Source organism: Astyanax mexicanus, chromosome 15 (genome assembly GCF_023375975.1).
Source record: "Astyanax mexicanus isolate ESR-SI-001 chromosome 15, AstMex3_surface, whole genome shotgun sequence".
Taxonomy (NCBI): Eukaryota; Metazoa; Chordata; class Actinopteri; order Characiformes; family Acestrorhamphidae; genus Astyanax; species Astyanax mexicanus.
The window spans coordinates 19,547,501-19,567,592 of NC_064422.1; the positions used below are offsets into that span (position 1 = coordinate 19,547,501).

The window sequence follows — 20,092 nt, forward strand, 5'->3', positions numbered from 1 at the left end:
CGAGATTTGAACTCGGATCGCTGGATTCAGAGTCCAGAGTGCTAACCATTACACCATGGAACCCACGTCAAGAGCTTACCTTGAAGATTTCTTATAAACTTATCATGTCAATAGCTGATTAGAAACACAACGTCAACAAGCACAAAGAACACCCTCAGTGTTCTGCCGAAACCCGGGATCTTTAGATCTTCAGTCTAACGCTCTCCCAACTGAGCTATTTCGGCAGCACACAGAGGAAACCTCACGCTGCATCACCTGTCTGTCCATGTTCAGTTAAGCTAGCAAACTCCAACAAAAACCTTGCAACAACTTAATGTGTCTTTCTTGGGTGGAAAGCTATGTGGAAGGCTATGCTTTGCCTTTGAAAAAGAATAACTTTCTCCCCGTCGGGAAATCTAACCCCGGGCTTCCGCGTGACAGGCGGAGATTCTGTCCACTATACTAACGAGGAGCACAGAATGCTTCTGTGTACTCCAAAAAAACGTGATTTACTGAACCACCAGAGTGCTAACCATTACACCATGGAACCCACGTCGAAAGCTTACCTTGAAGATTTCTTATAAACTTATCATGTCAATAGCTGATTAGAAACGCAACATCAACAAGCACAAAGAAGACCCTCATTGTTCTGCCGAAACCCGGGATCGAACCAGGGACCTTTAGATCTTCAGTCTAACGCTCTCCCAACTGAGCTATTTCGGCAGCACACAGAGTAAACCTCACGCTGCATCACCTGTCTGTCCATGTTCGGTTAAGCTAGCAAACTCCAACAAAAACCTTGCAACAACTTAATGTGTCTTTCTTGGGTGACAAGCTATGTGGAAGGCTATGTTTTGCCTTTGAAAAAGGATAACTTTCCCCCCGTCGGGAAATCTAACCCCGGGCTTCCGCGTGACAGGCGGAGATTCTGTCCACTATACTAACGAGGAGCACAGAACGCTTCTGTGTACTCCAAAAAAACGTGATTTACTGAACCACTTGTTTGGCTTCACCACTCTCTGCAAGAGTTTCGTCTTTGAAACAGAGCATTTTCCCTACCAAACAGTGACGGTACAGGATCTAGAGTTCTTTTACAAGGCTTCATTTGAGTTAGTGTTCATGAAAAACGATGGATGTATTTCACCACTCTACAGACTCTTTAGGTAGGCGATGTGTTATTTTGCCCTGTTTTCTCAAATTAATTGTATTTTGAAGGAAAACAAGGTTCCACCGAGATTTGAACTCGGATCACTGGATTCAAAGTCCAGAGTGCTAACCATTACACCATGGAACCCACGTAGAAAGTTTACCTTGAAGATTTCTTATAAACGTATCATGTCAATAGCTGATTAGAAACGCAACATCAACAAGCACAAAGAAGACCCTCAGTGTTCTGCCGAAACCCGGGATCAAACCAGGGACCTTTAGATCTTCAGTCTAACGCTCTCCCAACTGAGCTATTTCGGCAGCACAAAGAGGACACCTCACGCTGCATCACCTGTCTGTCCATGTTCAGTTAAGCTAGCAAGCTCCAACAAAATCCTTGCAACAACTTAATGTGTCTTTCTTGGGTGGAAAGCTATGTGGAAGGCTATGCTTTGCCTTTGAAAAAGAATAACTTTCTCCTCGTCGGGAAATCTAACCCTGGGCTTCTGCGTGACAGGTGGAGAATCTGTCCACTATACTAACAAGGAGCACAGAACGCTTCTGTGTACTCCAAAAAAACGTGATTTACTGAACCATTTTTTTGGCTTCACCACTCTCTGCAAGAGTTTCGTCTTTGAAACAGAGCATTTTCCCTACCACACAGTGACGGTACAGGATCTAGAGTTCTTTTACAAGGCTTCATTTGAGGCAGTGTTCATGAAAAACGATGGATGTATTTCAACACTCTACAGAATCTTTAGGTAGGCGATGTGTTATTTTGCCCTGTTTTCTCAAATTAATTGTATTTTGAAGGAAAACAAGGTTCCACCGAGATTTGAACTCGGATCGCTGGATTCAGAGTCCAGAGTGCTAATCATTACACCATGGAACCCACTTCGAAAGCTTACCTTGAAGATTTCTTATAAACTTATCATGTCAATAGCTGATTAGAAACACAACGTCAACAAGCACACAGAACACCCTCAGTGTTCTGCCGAAACCCGGGATCGAACCAGGGACCTTTAGATCTTCAGTCTAACGCTCTCCCAACTGAGCTATTTCGGCAGCACACAGAGGAAACCTCACGCTGCATCACCTGTCTGTCCATGTTCAGTTAAGCTAGCAAACTCCAACAAAAACCTTGCAACAACTTAATGTGTCTTTCTTGGGTGATAAGATATGTGGAAGGCTATGCTTTGCCTTTGAAAAAGGATAACTTTCTCCCCGTCGGGAAATCTAACCCCGGGCTTCCGCGTGACAGGCGGAGATTCTGTCCACTATACTAACGAGGAGCACAGAACGCTTCTGTGTACTCCAAAAAAACGTGATTTACTGAACCACCAGAGTGCTAACCATTACACCATGGAACCCACGTCGAAAGCTTACCTTGAAGATTTCTTATAAACTTATCATGTCAATAGCTGATTAGAAACGCAACATCAACAAGCACAAAGAAGACCCTCAGTGTTCTGCCGAAACCCGGGATCGAACCAGGGACCTTTAGATCTTCAGTCTAACGCTCTCCCAACTGAGCTATTTCGGCAGCACACAGAGTAAGCCTCACGCTGCATCACCTGTCTGTCCATGTTCGGTTAAGCTAGCAAACTCCAACAAAAACCTTGCAACAACTTAATGTGTCTTTCTTGGGTGACAAGCTATGTGGAAGGCTATGTTTTGCCTTTGAAAAAGGATAACTTTCTCCCCGTCGGGAAATCTAACCCCGGGCTTCCGCGTGACAGGCGGAGATTCTGTCCACTATACTAACGAGGAGCACAGAACGCTTCTGTGTACTCCAAAAAAACGTGATTTACTGAACCACTTGTTTGGCTTCACCACTCTCTGCAAGAGTTTCGTCTTTGAAACAGAGCATTTTCCCTACCACACAGTGACGGTACAGGATCTAGAGTTCTTTTACAAGGCTTCATTTGAGGCAGTGTTCATGAAAAACGATGGATGTATTTCAACACTCTACAGAATCTTTAGGTAGGCAATGTGTTATTTTGCCCTGTTTTCTCAAATTAATTGTATTTTGAAGGAAAACAAGGTTCCACCGAGATTTGAACTCGGATCGCTGGATTCAGAGTCCAGAGCGCTAACCATTACACCATGGAACCCACGTCGGAAGCATACCTTGAAGATTTCTTATAAACTTATCATGTCAATAGCTGATTAGAAACACAACGTCAACAAGCACAAAGAACACCCTCAGTGTTCTGCCGAAACCCGGTATCGAACCAGGGACCTTTAGATCTTCAGTCTAACGCTCTCCCAACTGAGCTATTTCGGCAGCACACAGAGTAAACCTCACGCTGCATCACCTGTCTGTCCATGTTCAGTTAAGCTAGCAAACTCCAACAAAAACCTTGCAACAATTTAATGTGTCTTTCTTGGGTGACAAGCTATGTGGAAGGCTATGCTTTGCCTTTGAAAAAGGATAACTTTCTCCTCGTCGGGAAATCTAACCCCGGGCTTCCGCCTGACAGGCGGAGATTCTGTCCACTATACTAACGAGGAGCACAGAACGCTTCTGTGTACTCCAAAAAAACGTGATTTACTGAACCACTTGTTTGGCTTCACCACTCTCTGCAAGAGTTTCGTCTTTGAAACAGAGCATTTTCCCTACCACACAGTGACGGTACAGGATCTAGAGTTCTTTTACAAGGCTTCATTTGAGGCAGTGTTCATGAAAAACGATGGATGTATTTCAACACTCTACAGAATCTTTAGGTAGGCGATGTGTTATTTTGCCCTGTTTTCTCAAATTAATTGTATTTTGAAGGAAAACAAGGTGCCCCCGAGATTTGAACTCGGATCGCTGGATTCAGAGTCCAGAGTGCTAACCATTACACCATGGAATCCACTTCGAAAGCTTACCTTGAAGATTTCTTATAAACTTATCATGTCAATAGCTGATTAGAAACACAACGTCAACAAGCACAAAGAACACCCTCAGTGTTCTGCCGAAACCCGGGATCGAACCAGGGACCTTTAGATCTTCAGTCTAACGCTCTCCCAACTGAGCTATTTCGGCAGCACATAGAAGAAACCTCACGGTGCATCACCTGTCTGTCCATGTTCAGTTAAGCTAGCAAACTCCAACAAAAACCTTGCAACAACTTAATGTGTCTTTCTTGGGTGACAAGCTATGTGGAAGGCTATGCTTTGCCTTTGAAAAAGGATAACTTTCTCCCCGTCAGGAAATCTAACCCCGGGCTTCCGCGTGACAGGCGGAGATACTGTCCACTATACTAACGAGGAGCACAGAACGCTTCTGTGTACTCCAAAAAAACGTGATTTACTGAACCACTTGTTTGGCTTCACCACTCTCTGTAAGAGTTTCGTCTTTGAAACAGAGCATTTTCCCTACCACACAGTGACGGTACAGGATCTAGAGTTCTTTTACAAGGCTTCATTTGAGGCAGTGTTCATGAAAAACGATGGATGTATTTCACCACTCTACAGACTCTTTAGGTAGGCGATGTGTTATTTTGCCCTGTTTTCTCAAATTAATTGTATTTTGAAGGAAAACAAGGTTCCACCGAGATTTGAACTCGGATCACTGGATTCAAAGTCCAGAGTGCTAACCATTACACCATGGAACCCACGTCGAAAGCTTACCTTGAAGATTTCTTATAAACTTATCATGTCAAAAGCTGATTAGAAACACAACATCAACAAGCACAAAGAAGACCCTGAGTGGTCTGCCGAAACCCGGAATCGAACCAGGGACCTTTATATCTTCAGTCTAACGCTCTCCCAACTGAGCTATTTCAGCAGCACAAAGAGGAAACCTCACGCTGCATCACCTGTCTGTCCATGTTCAGTTAAGCTAGCCAGCTCCAACAAAATCCTTGCAACAACTTAATGTGTCTTTCTTTTGTGGAAAGCTATGTGGAAGGCTATGCTTTGCCTTTGAAAAAGAATAATTTTCTCCCCGTCGGGGAATCGAACCCCGGTTTTCCGCGTAACAGGCGGAGATACTGTCCACTATACTAACGAGGAGCACAGAACGATACTGTGTACTCCAAAAAACGTGATTTACTGAACCACTTGTTAGGTTTCACCACTCTCTGCAGTGGTTTCGTCTTTGAAACAGAGCATTTTCCTTACCACACAGTGACGGTACAGGATCTAGAGTTCTTTTACAAGGCTTCATTTGAGGCAGTGTTCATGAAAAACGATGGATGTATTTCACCACTCTACAGACTCTTTAGGTAGATGATGTGTTATTTTGCCCTGTTTTCTCAAATTAATTATATTTTGAAGGAAAACAAGGTTCCACCGAGATTTGAACTCGGATCGCTGGATTCAGAGTCCAGAGTGCTAACCATTACACCATGGAACCCACGTAGAAAGCTTACCTTGAAGATTTCTTATAAACTTATCATGTCAATAGCTGATTAGAAACACAACGTCAACAAGCACAAAGAACACCCTCAGTGTTCTGCCGAAACCCGTGATCGAACCAGGGACCTTTAGATCTTCAGTCTAACGCTCTCCCAACTGAGCTATTTCGGCAGCACAAAGAGGAAACCTCACGCTGCATCACCTGTCTGTCCATGTTCAGTTAAGCTAGCAAGCTCCAACAAAATCCTTGCAACAACTTAATGTGTCTTTCTTAGGTGGAATGCTATGTGGAAGGCTATGCTTTGCCTTTGAAAAAGAATAACTTTCTCCCCGTCGGGGAATCGAACCCCGGTTTTCCACGTGACAGGCGGAGATACTGTCCACTATACTAACGAGGAGCACAGAACGATACTGTGTACTCCAAAAAACGTGATTTACTGAACCACTTGTTAGGTTTCACCACTCTCTGCAGTGGTTTCGTCTTTGAAACAGAGCATTTTCCTTCCCACACAGTGACGGTACAGGATCTAGAGTTCTTTTACAAGGCTTCATTTGAGGCAGTGTTCATGAAAAACGATGGATGTATTTCACCACTCTACAGACTCTTTAGGTAGGCGATGTGTTATTTTGCACTGTTTTCTCAAATTAATTGTATTTTGAAGGAAAACAAGGTTCCACCGAGATTTGAACTCGGATCACTGGATTCAAAGTCCAGAGTGCTAACCATTACACCATGGAACCCATGTCGAAACCTTCCCTTGAAGATTTCTTATAAACGTATCATGTCAATAGCTGATTAGAAACGCAACATCAACAAGCACAAAGAAGACCCTCAGTGTTCTGCCGAAACCCGGGATCAAACCAGGGACCTTTAGATCTTCAGTCTAACGCTCTCCCAACTGAGCTATTTCGGCAGCACAAAGAGGACACCTCACGCTGCATCACCTGTCTGTCCATGTTCAGTTAAGCTAGCAAGCTCCAACAAAATCCTTGCAACAACTTAATGTGTCTTTCTTGGGTGGAAAGCTATGTGGAAGGCTATGCTTTGCCTTTGAAAAAGAATAACTTTCTCCCCGTCGGGGAATCGAACCCCGGTATTCCGCGTGACAGGCGGAGATACTGTCCACTATACTAACGAGGAGCACAGAACAACACTGTGTACTCCAAAAAACGTGATTTACTGAACCACTTGTTTGGCTTCACCACTCTCTGCAAGAGTTTCGTCTTTGAAACAGAGCATTTTCCCTACCACACAGTGACGGTACAGGATCTAGAGTTCTTTTACAAGGCTTCATTTGAGGCAGTGTTCATGAAAAACGATGGATGTATTTCACCACTCTACAGACTCTTTAGGTAGGCGATGTGTTATTTTGCCCTGTTTTCTCAAATTAATTGTGTTTTGGAGGAAAACAAGGTTCCACCGAGATTTGAACTCGGATCACTGGATTCAAAGTCCAGAGTGCTAACCATTACACCATGGAACCCACGACAAAAGCATAGCTTGAATATTTCTTATAAACTTATCATGTCAAAAGCTGATTAGAAACACAATGACAACAAGCACAAAAAATACCCCCGGTGTTCTGCCGAAACCCGGGATCGAACCAGGGACCTTTAGATCTTCAGTCTAACGCTCTCCCAACTGAGCTATTTCGGCAGCACACAGAGTAAACCTCACGCTGCATCACCTGTCTGTCCATGTTCGGTTAAGCTAGCAAACTCCAACAAAAACCTTGCAACAACTTAATGTGTCTTTCTTGGGTGACAAGCTATGTGGAAGGCTATGCTTTGCCTTTGAAAAAGCATAACTTTCTCCCCGTCGGGAAATCTAACCCCGGGCTTCCGCGTGACAGGCGGAGATTCTGTCCACTATACTAACGAGGAGCACAGAACGCTTCTGTGTACTCCAAAAAAACGTGATTTACTGAACCACTTGTTTGGCTTCACCACTCTCTGCAAGAGTTTCGTCTTTGAAACAGAGCATTTTCCCTACCACACAGTGACGGTACAGGATCTAGAGTTCTTTTACAAGGCTTCATTTGAGGCAGTGTTCATGAAAAACGATGGATGTATTTCACCACTCTACAGACTCTTTAGGTAGGCGATGTGTTATTTTGCCCTGTTTTCTCAAATTAATTGTGTTTTGAAGGAAAACAAGGTTCCACCGAGATTTGAACTCGGATCACTGGATTCAAAGTCCAGAGTGCTAACCATTACACCATGGAACCCACGACAAAAGCATAGCTTGAATATTTCTTATAAACTTATCATGTCAAAAGCTGATTAGAAACACAATGACAACAAGCACAAAAAATACCCCCGGTGTTCTGCCAAAACCCAGGATCGAACCAGGGACCTTTAGATCTTCAGTCTATCGCTCTCCCAACTGAGCTATTTCGGAAGCACACTGAGGAAACCTCACGCTGCATAACCTGTCTGTCCATGTTCAGTTAAGCTAGCAAACTCCAACAAAAACCTTGCAACAATTTAATGTGTCTTTCTTGGGTGACAAGCTATGTGGAAGGCTATGCTTTGCCTTTGAAAAAGGATAACTTTCTCCTCGTCGGGAAATCTAACCCCGGGCTTCCGCATGACAGGCGGAGATACTGTCCACTATACTAACGAGGAGCACAGAACGATACTGTGTACTCCAAAAAACGTGATTTACTGAACCACTTGTTAGGTTTCACCACTCTCTGCAGTGGTTTCGTCTTTGAAACAGAGCATTTTCCTTCCCACACAGTGACGGTACAGGGTCTAGAGTTCTTTTACAAGGCTTCATTTGAGGCAGTGTTCATGAAAAACGATGGATGTATTTCAACACTCTACAGAATCTTTAGGTAGGCGATGTGTTATTTTGCCCTGTTTTCTCAAATTAATTGTATTTTGAAGGAAAACAAGGTTCCACCGAGATTTGAACTCGGATCGCTGGATTCAGAGTCCAGAGTGCTAACCATTACACCATGGAACCCACGTCGAAAGCTTACCTTGAAGATTTCTTATAAACTTATCATTTCGGCAGCACACAGATGAAACCTCACGGTGCATCACCTGTCTGTCCACAATCAGTTAAGCTACCAAGCTCCAACAAAACCCTTGCAACAACTTAATGTGTCTTTCTTGGGTGGCAAACTATGTGGAAGGCTATGGTTGGCCTTTGAAAAAGGGCAACTTTCTCCCCGTCTGCGAATCGAACCCCGGTGTTCCGCGTGACAGGCGGAGATACTGTCCACTATACTAACGAGAAGCACATACCGATACTGTGTACTCCAAAAACGTGATTTACTGAACCACTTGTTAGGTTTCACCACTCTCTGCAGTGGTTTTGTCTTTGAAACAGAGCATTTTCCTTACCACACAGTGACGGTACAGGATCTAGAGTTCTTTTACAAGGCTTCTGTTGAGGCAGTGTTCATGAAAAATGATGGATGTATTTCACCACTCTACAGACTCTTTAGGTAGACAATGTGTTATTTTGCCCTGTTTTCTCAAATTAATTATATTTTGAAGGAAAACAAGGTTCCACCGAGATTTGAACTCGGATCGCTGGATTCAGAGTCCAGAGTGCTAACCATTACACCATGGAACCCACATCAAAAGCTTAGCTTGAATACTTCTTATAAACTTATCATGTCAAAAGCTGATTAGAAACACAACATCAACAAGCACAAAGAACACCCTCAGTGTTCTGCCGAAACCCGGGATTGAACCAGGGACCTTTAGATCTTCAGTCTAACGCTCTCCCAACTGAGCTATTTCGGCAGCACAAAGAGGAAACCTCACGCTGCATCACCTGTCTGTCCATGTTCAGTTAAGCTAGCAAGCTCCAACAAAATCCTTGCAACAACTTAATGTGTCTTTCTTGGGTGGAATGCTATGTGGAAGGCTATGCTTTGCCTTTGAAAAAGAATAACTTTCTCCCCGTTGGGGAACCGAACCCCGGTCTTCCGCGTGACAGGCGGAGATACTGTCCACTATACTAACGAGGAGCACAGAACAATACTGTGTACTCCAAAAAACGTGATTTACTGAACCACTTGTTAGGTTTCACCACTCTCTGCAGTGGTTTCGTCTTTGAAACAGAGCATTTTCCTTCCCACACAGTGACGGTACAGGATCTAGAGTTCTTTTACAAGGCTTCATTTGAGGCAGTGTTCATGAAAAACGATGGATGTATTTCACCACTCTACAGACTCTTTAGGTAGGCGATGTGTTATTTTGCCCTGTTTTCTCAAATTAATTGTATTTTGAAGGAAAACAAGGTTCCACCTAGATTTGAACTCGGATCGCTGGATTTAGAGTCCAGAGTGCTAACCATTACACCATGGAACCCACATCAAAAGCTTATCTTGAAGATTTCTTATAAACTTATCATGTCAAAAGCTGATTAGAAACACAACGTCAACAAGCACAAAGAACACCCTCAGTGTTCTGCCGAAACCCGGGATCGAACCAGGGACCTTTAGATCTTCAGTCTAACGCTCTCCCAACTGAGCTATTTCGGCAGCACACAGAGTAAACCTCACGCTGCATCACCTGTCTGTCCATGTTCAGTTAAGCTAGCAAGCTCCAACAAAATCCTTGCAACAACTTAATGTGTCTTTCTTGGGTGGAAAGCTATGTGGAAGGCTATGCTTTGCCTTTGAAAAAGAATAACTTTCTCCCCGTCGGGGAATCGAACCCCGGTCTTCCGCGTGACAGGCGGAGATACTGTCCACTATACTAACGAGGAGCACAGAACGATACTGTGTACTCCAAAAAACGTGATTTACTGAACCACTTGTTAGGTTTCACCACTCTCTGCAGTGGTTTCGTCTTTGAAACAGAGCATTTTCCTTCCCACACAGTGACGGTACAGGATCTAGAGTTCTTTTACAAGGCTTCATTTGAGGCAGTGTTCATGAAAAACGATGGATGTATTTCACCACTCTACAGACTCTTTAGGTAGGCGATGTGTTATTTTGCCCTGTTTTCTCAAATTAATTGTATTTTGAAGGAAAACATGGTTCCACCTAGATTTGAACTCGGATCGCTGGATTTATAGTCCAGAGTGCTAACCATTACACCATGGAACCCACATCAAAAGCTTATCTTGAAGATTTCTTATAAACTTATCATGTCAAAAGCTGATTAGAAACACAACGTCAACAAGCACAAAGAACACCCTCAGTGTTCTGCCGAAACCCGGGATCGAACCAGGGACCTTTAGATCTTCAGTCTAACGCTCTCCCAACTGAGCTATTTCGGCAGCACACAGAGTAAACCTCACGCTGCATCACCTGTCTGTCCATGTTCAGTTAAGCTAGCAAGCTCCAACAAAATCCTTGCAACAACTTAATGTGTCTTTCTTGGGTGGAAAGCTATGTGGAAGGCTATGCTTTGCCTTTGAAAAAGAATAACTTTCTCCCCGTCGGGGAATCGAACCCCGGTCTTCCGCGTGACAGGCGGAGATACTGTCCACTATACTAACGAGGAGCACAGAACGATACTGTGTACTCCAAAAAACGTGATTTACTGAACCACTTGTTAGGTTTCACCACTCTCTGCAGTGGTTTCGTCTTTGAAACAGAGCATTTTCCTTCCCACACAGTGACGGTACAGGATCTAGAGTTCTTTTACAAGGCTTCATTTGAGGCAGTGTTCATGAAAAACGATGGATGTATTTCACCACTCTACAGACTCTTTAGGTAGGCGATGTGTTATTTTGCCCTGTTTTCTCAAATTAATTGTATTTTGAAGGAAAACAAGGTTCCACCGAGATTTGAACTCGGATCACTGGATTCAAAGTCCAGAGTGCTAACCATTACACCATGGAACCCACGTCGAAAGCTTAGCTTGAAGATTTCTTATAAACTTATCATGTCAAAAGCTGATTAGAAACACAACATCAACAAGCACAAAGAAGACCCTCAGTGTTCTGCCGAAACCCGGGATCAAACCAGGGACCTTTAGATCTTCAGTCTAACGCTCTCCCAACTGAGCTATTTCGGCAGCACAAAGAGGACACCTCACGTTGCATCACCTGTCTGTCCATGTTCAGTTAAGCTACCAAGCTCCAACAAAAACCTTGCAACAACTTAATGTGTCTTTCTTGGGTGACAAGCTATGTGGAAGGCTATGCTTTGCCTTTGAAAAAGGATAACTTTCTCCCCGTCGGGAAATCTAACCCCGGGCTTCCGCGTGACAGGCGGAGATTCTGTCCACTATACTAACGAGGAGCACAGAACGCTTCTGTGTACTCCAAAAAAACGTGATTTACTGAACCACTTGTTTGGCTTCACCACTCTCTGCAAGAGTTTCGTCTTTGAAACAGAGCATTTTCCCTACCACACAGTGACGGTACAGGATCTAGAGTTCTTTTACAAGGCTTCATTTGAGGCAGTGTTCATGAAAAACGATGGATGTATTTCAACACTCTACAGAATCTTTAGGTAGACGATGTGTTATTTTGCCCTGTTTTCTCAAATTAATTGTATTTTGAAGGAAAACAAGGTTCCACCGAGATTTGAATTCAGATCGCTGGATTCAGAGTCCAGAGTGCTAACCATTACACCATGGAACCCACGTCGAAAGCATACCTTGAAGATTTCTTATAAACTTATCATGTCAATAGCTGATTAGAAACACAACGTCAACAAGCACAAAGAACACCCTCAGTGTTCTGCCGAAACCCGGGATCAAACCAGGGACCTTTAGACCTTCAGTCTAACGCTCTCCCAACTGAGCTATTTCGGCAGCACACAGAGTAAACCTCACGCTGCATCACCTGTCTGTCCATGTTCAGTTAAGCTAGCAAACTCCAACAAAAACCTTGCAACAATTTAATGTGTCTTTCTTGGGTGACAAGCTATGTGGAAGGCTATGATTTGCCTTTGAAAAAGGATAACTTTCTCCTCGTCGGGAAATCTAACCCCGGGCTTCCGCATGACAGGCGGAGATACTGTCCACTATACTAACGAGGAGCACAGAACGATACTGTGTACTCCAAAAAACGTGATTTACTGAACCACTTGTTAGGTTTCACCACTCTCTGCAGTGGTTTCGTCTTTGAAACAGAGCATTTTCCTTCCCACACAGTGACGGTACAGGATCTAGAGTTCTTTTACAAGGCTTCATTTGAGGCAGTGTTCATGAAAAATGATGGATGTATTTCAACACTCTACAGAATCTTTAGGTAGGCGATATGTTATTTTGCCCTGTTTTCTCAAATTAATTGTATTTTGAAGGAAAACAAGGTTCCACCAAGATTTGAACTCGGATCGCTGGATTCAGAGTCCAGAGTGCTAACCATTACACCATGGAACCCACGTCGAAAGCTTACCTTGAAGATTTCTTATAAACTTATCATTTCGGCAGCACACAGATGAAACCTCACGGTGCATCACCTGTCTGTCCACAATCAGTTAAGCTACCAAGCTCCAACAAAACCCTTGCAACAACTTAATGTGTCTTTCTTGGGTGGCAAACTATGTGGAAGGCTATGGTTGGCCTTTGAAAAAGGGCAACTTTCTCCCCGTCTGGGAATCGAACCCCGGTGTTCCGCGTGACAGGCGGAGATACTGTCCACTATACTAACGAGAAGCACATACCGATACTGTGTACTCCAAAAACGTGATTTACTGAACCACTTGTTAGGTTTCACCACTCTCTGCAGTGGTTTTGTCTTTGAAACAGAGCATTTTCCTTACCACACAGTGACGGTACAGGATCTAGAGTTCTTTTACAAGGCTTCTGTTGAGGCAGTGTTCATGAAAAATGATGGATGTATTTCACCACTCTACAGACTCTTTAGGTAGACAATGTGTTATTTTGCCCTGTTTTCTCAAATTAATTGTGTTTTGAAGGAAAACAAGGTTCCACCGAGATTTGAACTCGGATCACTGGATTCAAAGTCCAGAGTGCTAACCATTACACCATGGAACCCACGTAGAAAGTTTACCTTGAAGATTTCTTATAAACTTATCATGTCAAAAGCTGATTAGAAACACAACATCAACAAGCACAAAGAACACCCTCAGTGTTCTGCCGAAACCCGGGATCGAACCAGGGACCTTTAGATCTTCAGTCTAACGCTCTCCCAACTGAGCTATTTCGGCAGCACACAGAGTAAACCTCACGCTGCATCACCTGTCTGTCCATGTTCGGTTAAGCTAGCAAACTCCAACAAAAACCTTGCAACAACTTAATGTGTCTTTCTTGGGTGACAAGCTATGTGGAAGGCTATGCTTTGCCTTTGAAAAAGCATAACTTTCTCCCCGTCGGGAAATCTAACCCCGGGCTTCCGCGTGACAGGCGGAGATTCTGTCCACTATACTAACGAGGAGCACAGAACGCTTCTGTGTACTCCAAAAAAACGTGATTTACTGAACCACTTGTTTGGCTTCACCACTCTCTGCAAGAGTTTCGTCTTTGAAACAGAGCATTTTCCCTACCACACAGTGACGGTACAGGATCTAGAGTTCTTTTACAAGGCTTCATTTGAGGCAGTGTTCATGAAAAACGATGGATGTATTTCACCACTCTACAGACTCTTTAGGTAGGCGATGTGTTATTTTGCCCTGTTTTCTCAAATTAATTGTATTTTGAAGGAAAACAAGGTTCCACCGAGATTTGAACTCGGATCACTGGATTCAAAGTCCAGAGTGCTAACCATTACACCATGGAACCCACGTCGAAAGCTTACCTTGAAGATTTCTTATAAACTTATCATGTCAAAAGCTGATTAGAAACACAACATCAACAAGCACAAAGAAGACCCTGAGTGGTCTGCCGAAACCCGGAATCGAACCAGGGAACTTTATATCTTCAGTCTAACGCTCTCCCAACTGAGCTATTTCAGCAGCACAAAGAGGAAACCTCACGCTGCATCACCTGTCTGTCCATGTTCAGTTAAGCTAGCCAGCTCCAACAAAATCCTTGCAACAACTTAATGTGTCTTTCTTTTGTGGAAAGCTATGTGGAAGGCTATGCTTTGCCTTTGAAAAAGAATAACTTTCTCCCCGTCGGGGAATCGAACCCCGGTCTTCCACGTGACAGGCGGAGATACTGTCCACTATACTAACGAGGAGCACAGAACGATACTGTGTACTCCAAAAAACGTGATTTACTGAACCACTTGTTAGGTTTCACCACTCTCTGCAGTGGTTTCGTCTTTGAAACAGAGCATTTTCCTTCCCACACAGTGACGGTACAGGATCTAGAGTTCTTTTACAAGGCTTCATTTGAGGCAGTGTTCATGAAAAACGATGGATGTATTTCACCACTCTACAGACTCTTTAGGTAGGCGATGTGTTATTTTGCCCTGTTTTCTCAAATTAATTGTATTTTGAAGGAAAACAAGGTTCCACCGAGATTTGAACTCGGATCACTGGATTCAAAGTCCAGAGTGCTAACCATTACACCATGGAACCCATGTCGAAACCTTCCCTTGAAGATTTCTTATAAACGTATCATGTCAATAGCTGATTAGAAACGCAACATCAACAAGCACAAAGAAGACCCTCAGTGTTCTGCCGAAACCCGGGATCAAACCAGGGACCTTTAGATCTTCAGTCTAACGCTCTCCCAACTGAGCTATTTCGGCAGCACAAAGAGGACACCTCACGCTGCATCACCTGTCTGTCCATGTTCAGTTAAGCTAGCAAGCTCCAACAAAATCCTTGCAACAACTTAATGTGTCTTTCTTGGGTGGAAAGCTATGTGGAAGGCTATGCTTTGCCTTTGAAAAAGAATAACTTTCTCCCCGTCGGGGAATCGAACCCCGGTATTCCGCGTGACAGGCGGAGATACTGTCCACTATACTAACGAGGAGCACAGAACAACACTGTGTACTCCAAAAAACGTGATTTACTGAACCACTTGTTAGGTTTCACCACTCTCTGCAGTGGTTTCGTCTTTGAAACAGAGCATTTTCCTTCCCACACAGTGACGGTACAGGATCTAGAGTTCTTTTACAAGGCTTCATTTGAGGCAGTGTTCATGAAAAACGATGGATGTATTTCAACACTCTACAGAATCTTTAGGTAGGCGATGTGTTATTTTGCCCTGTTTTCTCAAATTAATTGTATTTTGAAGGAAAACAAGGTTCCACCGAGATTTGAACTCGGATCGCTGGATTCAGAGTCCAGAGTGCTAACCATTACACCATGGAACCCATGTCGAAAGCTTACCTTGAAGATTTCTTATAAACTTATCATGCCAATAGCTGATTAGAAACACAACGTCAACAAGCACAAAGAACACCCTCAGTGTTCTGCCGAAACCCGGGATCGAACCAGGGACCTTTAGATCTTCAGTCTAACGCTCTCCCAACTGAGCTATTTCGGCAGCACACAGAGTACACCTCACGCTGCATCACCTGTCTGTCCATGTTCAGTTAAGCTAGCAAACTCCAACAAAAACCTTGCAACAACTTAATGTGTCTTTCTTGGGTGACAAGCTATGTGGAAGGCTATGCTTTGCCTTTGAAAAAGGATAGCTTTCTCCCCGTCGGGAAATCTAACCCCGGGCTTCCGCGTGACAGGCGGAGATTCTGTCCACTATACTAACGAGGAGCACAGAACGCTTCTGTGTACTCCAAAAAAACGTGATTTACTGAACCACTTGTTTGGCTTCACCACTCTCTGCAAGAGTTTCGTCTTTGAAACAGAGCATTTTCCCTACCACACAGTGACGGTACAGGATCTAGAGTTCTTTTACAAGGCTTCATTTGAGGCAGTGTTCATGAAAAACGATGGATGTATTTCACCACTCTACAGACTCTTTACGTAGACGATGTGTTATTTTGCCCTGTTTTCTCAAATTAATTATATTTTGAAGAAAAACAAGGTTCCACCGAGATTTGAACTCGGATCGCTGGATTCAAAGTCCAGAGTGCTAACCATTACACCATGGAACCCACGACAAAAGCATAGCTTGAATATTTCTTATAAACTTATCATGTCAAAAGCTGATTAGAAACACAATGACAACAAGCACAAAAAATACCCCCGGTGTTCTGCCAAAACCCAGGATCGAACCAGGGACCTTTAGATCTTCAGTCTATCGCTCTCCCAACTGAGCTATTTCGGCAGCACACTGAGGAAACCTCACGCTGCATAACCTGTCTGTCCATGTTCAGTTAAGCTAGCAAACTCCAACAAAAACCTTGCAACAATTTAATGTGTCTTTCTTGGGTGACAAGCTATGTGGAAGGCTATGATTTGCCTTTGAAAAAGGATAACTTTCTCCTCGTCGGGAAATCTAACCCCGGGCTTCCGCATGACAGGCGGAGATACTGTCCACTATACTAACGAGGAGCACAGAACGATACTGTGTACTCCAAAAAACGTGATTTACTGAACCACTTGTTAGGTTTCACCACTCTCTGCAGTGGTTTCGTCTTTGAAACAGAGCATTTTCCTTCCCACACAGTGACGGTACAGGATCTAGAGTTCTTTTACAAGGCTTCATTTGAGGCAGTGTTCATGAAAAACGATGGATGTATTTCAGCACTCTACAGAATCTTTAGGTAGGCGATGTGTTATTTTGCCCTGTTTTCTCAAATTAATTGTATTTTGAAGGAAAACAAGGTTCCATCGAGATTTGAACTCGGATCGCTGGATTCAGAGTCCAGAGTGCTAACCATTACACCATGGAACCCACGTCGAAAGCTTACCTTGAAGATTTCTTATAAACTTATCATTTCGGCAGCACACAGATGAAACCTCACGGTGCATCACCTGTCTGTCCACAATCAGTTAAGCTACCAAGCTCCAACAAAACCCTTGCAACAACTTAATGTGTCTTTCTTGGGTGGCAAACTATGTGGAAGGCTATGGTTGGCCTTTGAAAAAGGGCAACTTTCTCCCCGTCTGGGAATCGAACCCCGGTGTTCCGCGTGACAGGCGGAGATACTGTCCACTATACTAACGAGAAGCACATACCGATACTGTGTACTCCAAAAACGTGATTTACTGAACCACTTGTTAGGTTTCACCACTCTCTGCAGTGGTTTTGTCTTTGAAACAGAGCATTTTCCTTACCACACAGTGACGGTACAGGATCTAGAGTTCTTTTACAAGGCTTCTGTTGAGGCAGTGTTCATGAAAAATGATGGATGTATTTCACCACTCTACAGACTCTTTAGGTAGACAATTTGTTATTTTGCCCTGTTTTCTCAAATTAATTATATTTTGAAGGAAAACAAGGTTCCACCGAGATTTGAACTCGGATCGCTGGATTCAGAGTCCAGAGTGCTAACCATTACACCATGGAACCCACATCAAAAGCTTGGCTTGAATATTTCTTATAAACTTATCGTGTCAAAAGCTGATTAGAAACACAACATCAACAAGCACAAAGAACACCCTCAGTGTTCTGCCAAAACCCGGGATCGAACCAGGGACCTTTAGATCTTCAGTCTAACGCTCTCCCAACTGAGCTATTTCAGCAGCACACAGAGTAAACCTCACGCTGCATCACCTGTCTGTCCATGTTCGGTTAAGCTAGCAAACTCCAACAAAAACCTTGCAACAACTTAATGTGTCTTTCTTGGGTGACAAGCTATGTGGAAGGCTATGTTTTGCCTTTGAAAAAGCATAACTTTCTCCCCGTCGGGAAATCTAACCCCGGGCTTCCGCGTGACAGGCGGAGATTCTGTCCACTATACTAACGAGGAGCACAGAACGCTTCTGTGTACTCCAAAAAAACGTGATTTACTGAACCACTTGTTTGGCTTCACCACTCTCTGCAAGAGTTTCGTCTTTGAAACAGAGCATTTTCCCTACCACACAGTGACGGTACAGGATCTAGAGTTCTTTTACAAGGCTTCATTTGAGGCAGTGTTCATGAAAAACGATGGATGTATTTCACCACTCTACAGACTCTTTAGGTAGGCGATGTGTTATTTTGCCCTGTTTTCTCAAATTAATTGTGTTTTGAAGGAAAACAAGGTTCCACCGAGATTTGAACTCGGATCACTGGATTCAAAGTCCAGAGTGCTAACCATTACACCATGGAACCCACGTAGAAAGTTTACCTTGAAGATTTCTTATAAACTTATCATGTCAAAAGCTGATTAGAAACACAACATCAACAAGCACAAAGAACACCCTCAGTGTTCTGCCGAAACCCGGGATCGAACCAGGGACCTTTAGATCTTCAGTCTAACGCTCTCCCAACTGAGCTATTTCGGCAGCACACAGAGTAAACCTCACGCTGCATCACCTGTCTGTCCATGTTCGGTTAAGCTAGCAAACTCCAACAAAAACCTTGCAACAACTTAATGTGTCTTTCTTGGGTGACAAGCTATGTGGAAGGCTATGCTTTGCCTTTGAAAAAGCATAACTTTCTCCCCGTCGGGAAATCTAACCCCGGGCTTCCGCGTGACAGGCGGAGATTCTGTCCACTATACTAACGAGGAGCACAGAACGCTTCTGTGTACTCCAAAAAAACGTGATTTACTGAACCACTTGTTTGGCTTCACCACTCTCTGCAAGAGTTTCGTCTTTGAAACAGAGCATTTTCCCTACCACACAGTGACGGTACAGGATCTAGAGTTCTTTTACAAGGCTTCATTTGAGGCAGTGTTCATGAAAAACGATGGATGTATTTCACCACTCTACAGACTCTTTAGGTAGGCGATGTGTTATTTTGCCCTGTTTTCTCAAATTAATTGTGTTTTGAAGGAAAACAAGGTTCCACCGAGATTTGAACTCGGATCACTGGATCCAGAGTGCTAACCATTACACCATGGAACCCACGTAAAAAGCTTATCTTGAAGATTTCTTATAAACTTATCATGTCAAAAGCTGATTAGAAACACAACGTCAACAAGCACAAAGAAGACCCTGAGTGGTCTGCCGAAACCCGGGACCGAACCAGGGACCTTTAGATCTTCAGTCTAACGCTCTCCCAAATGAGCTATTTCGGCAGCACACAGATGAAACCTCACGGTGCACCACCTGTCTGTCCACAATCAGTTAAGTTACCAAGCTCCAACAAAACCCTTGCAACAACTTAATGTATCTTTCTTGGGTGGCAAACTATGTGGAAGGCTATGGTTGGCCTTTGAAAAAGGGCAACTTTCTCCCCTTCTGGGAATCGAACCCCGGTGTTCCGCGTGACAGGCGGAGATACTGTCCACTATACTAACGAGAAGCACATACCGATACTGTGTACTCCAAAAACGTGATTTACTGAACCACTTGTTAGGTTTCACCACTCTCTGCAGTGGTTTTGTCTTTGAAACAGAGCATTTTCCTTACCACACAGTGACGGTACAGGATCTAGAGTTCTTTTACAAGGCTTCATTTGAGGCAGTGTTCATGAAAACCGATGGATGTATTTCACCACTCTACAGACTTTACAAGGCTTCATTTGAGGCAGTGTTCATGAAAAACGATGGATGTATTTCACCACTCTACAGACTCTTTAGGTAGGCGATGTGTTATTTTGTCGAAAGCTTACCTTGAAGATTTCTTTTAAACTTATCATGTCAATAGCTGATTAGAAACACAACATCAACAAGCACAAAGAACACCCTCAGTGTTCTGCCGAAACCCGGGATCGAACCAGGGACCTTTAGATCTTCAGTCTAACGCTCTCCCAACTGAGCTATTTCGGCAGCACACAGAGTAAA

General features: G+C 43.6%; 40 non-coding genes across 40 annotated transcripts in view; all 40 read right to left on the reverse strand.

Moving 5' to 3' along the window:
- Window positions 1–63, reverse strand: part of trnaq-cug (transfer RNA glutamine (anticodon CUG)) — a 72-nt gene extending 9 nt beyond the window's left edge. The window contains exon 1 of the tRNA in view: window positions 1–63. This exon is cut by the window's left edge and continues 9 nt beyond it. This is a non-coding gene — a tRNA (tRNA-Gln).
- Window positions 64–629: 566 nt separating this feature from the next.
- On the reverse strand, window positions 630–702 carry trnaf-gaa (transfer RNA phenylalanine (anticodon GAA)). Its single transcript has one exon. It is a non-coding gene; the product is annotated as a tRNA-Phe (tRNA).
- A 499-nt stretch (window positions 703–1,201) lies between these two features.
- Window positions 1,202–1,273, reverse strand: trnaq-uug (transfer RNA glutamine (anticodon UUG)). Its single transcript has one exon. It is a non-coding gene; the product is annotated as a tRNA-Gln (tRNA).
- Window positions 1,274–1,373: 100 nt separating this feature from the next.
- On the reverse strand, window positions 1,374–1,446 carry trnaf-gaa (transfer RNA phenylalanine (anticodon GAA)). The gene has a single exon. It is a non-coding gene; the product is annotated as a tRNA-Phe (tRNA).
- Window positions 1,447–1,945: 499 nt separating this feature from the next.
- On the reverse strand, window positions 1,946–2,017 carry trnaq-cug (transfer RNA glutamine (anticodon CUG)). The gene has a single exon. It is a non-coding gene; the product is annotated as a tRNA-Gln (tRNA).
- Window positions 2,018–2,117: 100 nt separating this feature from the next.
- Window positions 2,118–2,190, reverse strand: trnaf-gaa (transfer RNA phenylalanine (anticodon GAA)). Its single transcript has one exon. It is a non-coding gene; the product is annotated as a tRNA-Phe (tRNA).
- Window positions 2,191–2,595: 405 nt separating this feature from the next.
- trnaf-gaa (transfer RNA phenylalanine (anticodon GAA)) lies at window positions 2,596–2,668 on the reverse strand. The gene has a single exon. It is a non-coding gene; the product is annotated as a tRNA-Phe (tRNA).
- A 499-nt stretch (window positions 2,669–3,167) lies between these two features.
- On the reverse strand, window positions 3,168–3,239 carry trnaq-cug (transfer RNA glutamine (anticodon CUG)). Its single transcript has one exon. It is a non-coding gene; the product is annotated as a tRNA-Gln (tRNA).
- Window positions 3,240–3,339: 100 nt separating this feature from the next.
- trnaf-gaa (transfer RNA phenylalanine (anticodon GAA)) lies at window positions 3,340–3,412 on the reverse strand. Its single transcript has one exon. It is a non-coding gene; the product is annotated as a tRNA-Phe (tRNA).
- Window positions 3,413–4,083: 671 nt separating this feature from the next.
- Window positions 4,084–4,156, reverse strand: trnaf-gaa (transfer RNA phenylalanine (anticodon GAA)). The gene has a single exon. It is a non-coding gene; the product is annotated as a tRNA-Phe (tRNA).
- Window positions 4,157–4,655: 499 nt separating this feature from the next.
- trnaq-uug (transfer RNA glutamine (anticodon UUG)) lies at window positions 4,656–4,727 on the reverse strand. The gene has a single exon. It is a non-coding gene; the product is annotated as a tRNA-Gln (tRNA).
- A 671-nt stretch (window positions 4,728–5,398) lies between these two features.
- Window positions 5,399–5,470, reverse strand: trnaq-cug (transfer RNA glutamine (anticodon CUG)). Its single transcript has one exon. It is a non-coding gene; the product is annotated as a tRNA-Gln (tRNA).
- A 671-nt stretch (window positions 5,471–6,141) lies between these two features.
- trnaq-uug (transfer RNA glutamine (anticodon UUG)) lies at window positions 6,142–6,213 on the reverse strand. The gene has a single exon. It is a non-coding gene; the product is annotated as a tRNA-Gln (tRNA).
- Window positions 6,214–6,313: 100 nt separating this feature from the next.
- trnaf-gaa (transfer RNA phenylalanine (anticodon GAA)) lies at window positions 6,314–6,386 on the reverse strand. Its single transcript has one exon. It is a non-coding gene; the product is annotated as a tRNA-Phe (tRNA).
- Window positions 6,387–6,884: 498 nt separating this feature from the next.
- On the reverse strand, window positions 6,885–6,956 carry trnaq-uug (transfer RNA glutamine (anticodon UUG)). The gene has a single exon. It is a non-coding gene; the product is annotated as a tRNA-Gln (tRNA).
- A 100-nt stretch (window positions 6,957–7,056) lies between these two features.
- Window positions 7,057–7,129, reverse strand: trnaf-gaa (transfer RNA phenylalanine (anticodon GAA)). The gene has a single exon. It is a non-coding gene; the product is annotated as a tRNA-Phe (tRNA).
- Window positions 7,130–7,628: 499 nt separating this feature from the next.
- Window positions 7,629–7,700, reverse strand: trnaq-uug (transfer RNA glutamine (anticodon UUG)). The gene has a single exon. It is a non-coding gene; the product is annotated as a tRNA-Gln (tRNA).
- Window positions 7,701–8,371: 671 nt separating this feature from the next.
- trnaq-cug (transfer RNA glutamine (anticodon CUG)) lies at window positions 8,372–8,443 on the reverse strand. Its single transcript has one exon. It is a non-coding gene; the product is annotated as a tRNA-Gln (tRNA).
- Window positions 8,444–8,989: 546 nt separating this feature from the next.
- On the reverse strand, window positions 8,990–9,061 carry trnaq-cug (transfer RNA glutamine (anticodon CUG)). Its single transcript has one exon. It is a non-coding gene; the product is annotated as a tRNA-Gln (tRNA).
- A 100-nt stretch (window positions 9,062–9,161) lies between these two features.
- Window positions 9,162–9,234, reverse strand: trnaf-gaa (transfer RNA phenylalanine (anticodon GAA)). Its single transcript has one exon. It is a non-coding gene; the product is annotated as a tRNA-Phe (tRNA).
- Window positions 9,235–9,904: 670 nt separating this feature from the next.
- On the reverse strand, window positions 9,905–9,977 carry trnaf-gaa (transfer RNA phenylalanine (anticodon GAA)). The gene has a single exon. It is a non-coding gene; the product is annotated as a tRNA-Phe (tRNA).
- A 498-nt stretch (window positions 9,978–10,475) lies between these two features.
- Window positions 10,476–10,547, reverse strand: trnay-aua (transfer RNA tyrosine (anticodon AUA)). Its single transcript has one exon. It is a non-coding gene; the product is annotated as a tRNA-Tyr (tRNA).
- A 100-nt stretch (window positions 10,548–10,647) lies between these two features.
- Window positions 10,648–10,720, reverse strand: trnaf-gaa (transfer RNA phenylalanine (anticodon GAA)). The gene has a single exon. It is a non-coding gene; the product is annotated as a tRNA-Phe (tRNA).
- Window positions 10,721–11,218: 498 nt separating this feature from the next.
- Window positions 11,219–11,290, reverse strand: trnaq-uug (transfer RNA glutamine (anticodon UUG)). Its single transcript has one exon. It is a non-coding gene; the product is annotated as a tRNA-Gln (tRNA).
- Window positions 11,291–11,390: 100 nt separating this feature from the next.
- trnaf-gaa (transfer RNA phenylalanine (anticodon GAA)) lies at window positions 11,391–11,463 on the reverse strand. Its single transcript has one exon. It is a non-coding gene; the product is annotated as a tRNA-Phe (tRNA).
- Window positions 11,464–12,705: 1,242 nt separating this feature from the next.
- Window positions 12,706–12,777, reverse strand: trnaq-cug (transfer RNA glutamine (anticodon CUG)). Its single transcript has one exon. It is a non-coding gene; the product is annotated as a tRNA-Gln (tRNA).
- Window positions 12,778–13,323: 546 nt separating this feature from the next.
- trnaq-uug (transfer RNA glutamine (anticodon UUG)) lies at window positions 13,324–13,395 on the reverse strand. Its single transcript has one exon. It is a non-coding gene; the product is annotated as a tRNA-Gln (tRNA).
- Window positions 13,396–13,495: 100 nt separating this feature from the next.
- On the reverse strand, window positions 13,496–13,568 carry trnaf-gaa (transfer RNA phenylalanine (anticodon GAA)). The gene has a single exon. It is a non-coding gene; the product is annotated as a tRNA-Phe (tRNA).
- Window positions 13,569–14,067: 499 nt separating this feature from the next.
- trnaq-cug (transfer RNA glutamine (anticodon CUG)) lies at window positions 14,068–14,139 on the reverse strand. Its single transcript has one exon. It is a non-coding gene; the product is annotated as a tRNA-Gln (tRNA).
- Window positions 14,140–14,810: 671 nt separating this feature from the next.
- Window positions 14,811–14,882, reverse strand: trnaq-uug (transfer RNA glutamine (anticodon UUG)). Its single transcript has one exon. It is a non-coding gene; the product is annotated as a tRNA-Gln (tRNA).
- Window positions 14,883–14,982: 100 nt separating this feature from the next.
- On the reverse strand, window positions 14,983–15,055 carry trnaf-gaa (transfer RNA phenylalanine (anticodon GAA)). The gene has a single exon. It is a non-coding gene; the product is annotated as a tRNA-Phe (tRNA).
- Window positions 15,056–15,553: 498 nt separating this feature from the next.
- trnaq-cug (transfer RNA glutamine (anticodon CUG)) lies at window positions 15,554–15,625 on the reverse strand. The gene has a single exon. It is a non-coding gene; the product is annotated as a tRNA-Gln (tRNA).
- A 100-nt stretch (window positions 15,626–15,725) lies between these two features.
- trnaf-gaa (transfer RNA phenylalanine (anticodon GAA)) lies at window positions 15,726–15,798 on the reverse strand. The gene has a single exon. It is a non-coding gene; the product is annotated as a tRNA-Phe (tRNA).
- Window positions 15,799–16,297: 499 nt separating this feature from the next.
- Window positions 16,298–16,369, reverse strand: trnaq-uug (transfer RNA glutamine (anticodon UUG)). Its single transcript has one exon. It is a non-coding gene; the product is annotated as a tRNA-Gln (tRNA).
- A 671-nt stretch (window positions 16,370–17,040) lies between these two features.
- Window positions 17,041–17,112, reverse strand: trnaq-cug (transfer RNA glutamine (anticodon CUG)). The gene has a single exon. It is a non-coding gene; the product is annotated as a tRNA-Gln (tRNA).
- A 546-nt stretch (window positions 17,113–17,658) lies between these two features.
- Window positions 17,659–17,730, reverse strand: trnaq-uug (transfer RNA glutamine (anticodon UUG)). Its single transcript has one exon. It is a non-coding gene; the product is annotated as a tRNA-Gln (tRNA).
- Window positions 17,731–17,830: 100 nt separating this feature from the next.
- trnaf-gaa (transfer RNA phenylalanine (anticodon GAA)) lies at window positions 17,831–17,903 on the reverse strand. Its single transcript has one exon. It is a non-coding gene; the product is annotated as a tRNA-Phe (tRNA).
- Window positions 17,904–18,402: 499 nt separating this feature from the next.
- Window positions 18,403–18,474, reverse strand: trnaq-uug (transfer RNA glutamine (anticodon UUG)). Its single transcript has one exon. It is a non-coding gene; the product is annotated as a tRNA-Gln (tRNA).
- Window positions 18,475–18,574: 100 nt separating this feature from the next.
- Window positions 18,575–18,647, reverse strand: trnaf-gaa (transfer RNA phenylalanine (anticodon GAA)). The gene has a single exon. It is a non-coding gene; the product is annotated as a tRNA-Phe (tRNA).
- A 1,357-nt stretch (window positions 18,648–20,004) lies between these two features.
- trnaf-gaa (transfer RNA phenylalanine (anticodon GAA)) lies at window positions 20,005–20,077 on the reverse strand. Its single transcript has one exon. It is a non-coding gene; the product is annotated as a tRNA-Phe (tRNA).
- Between the last annotated feature and the right edge of the window lie 15 nt (window positions 20,078–20,092).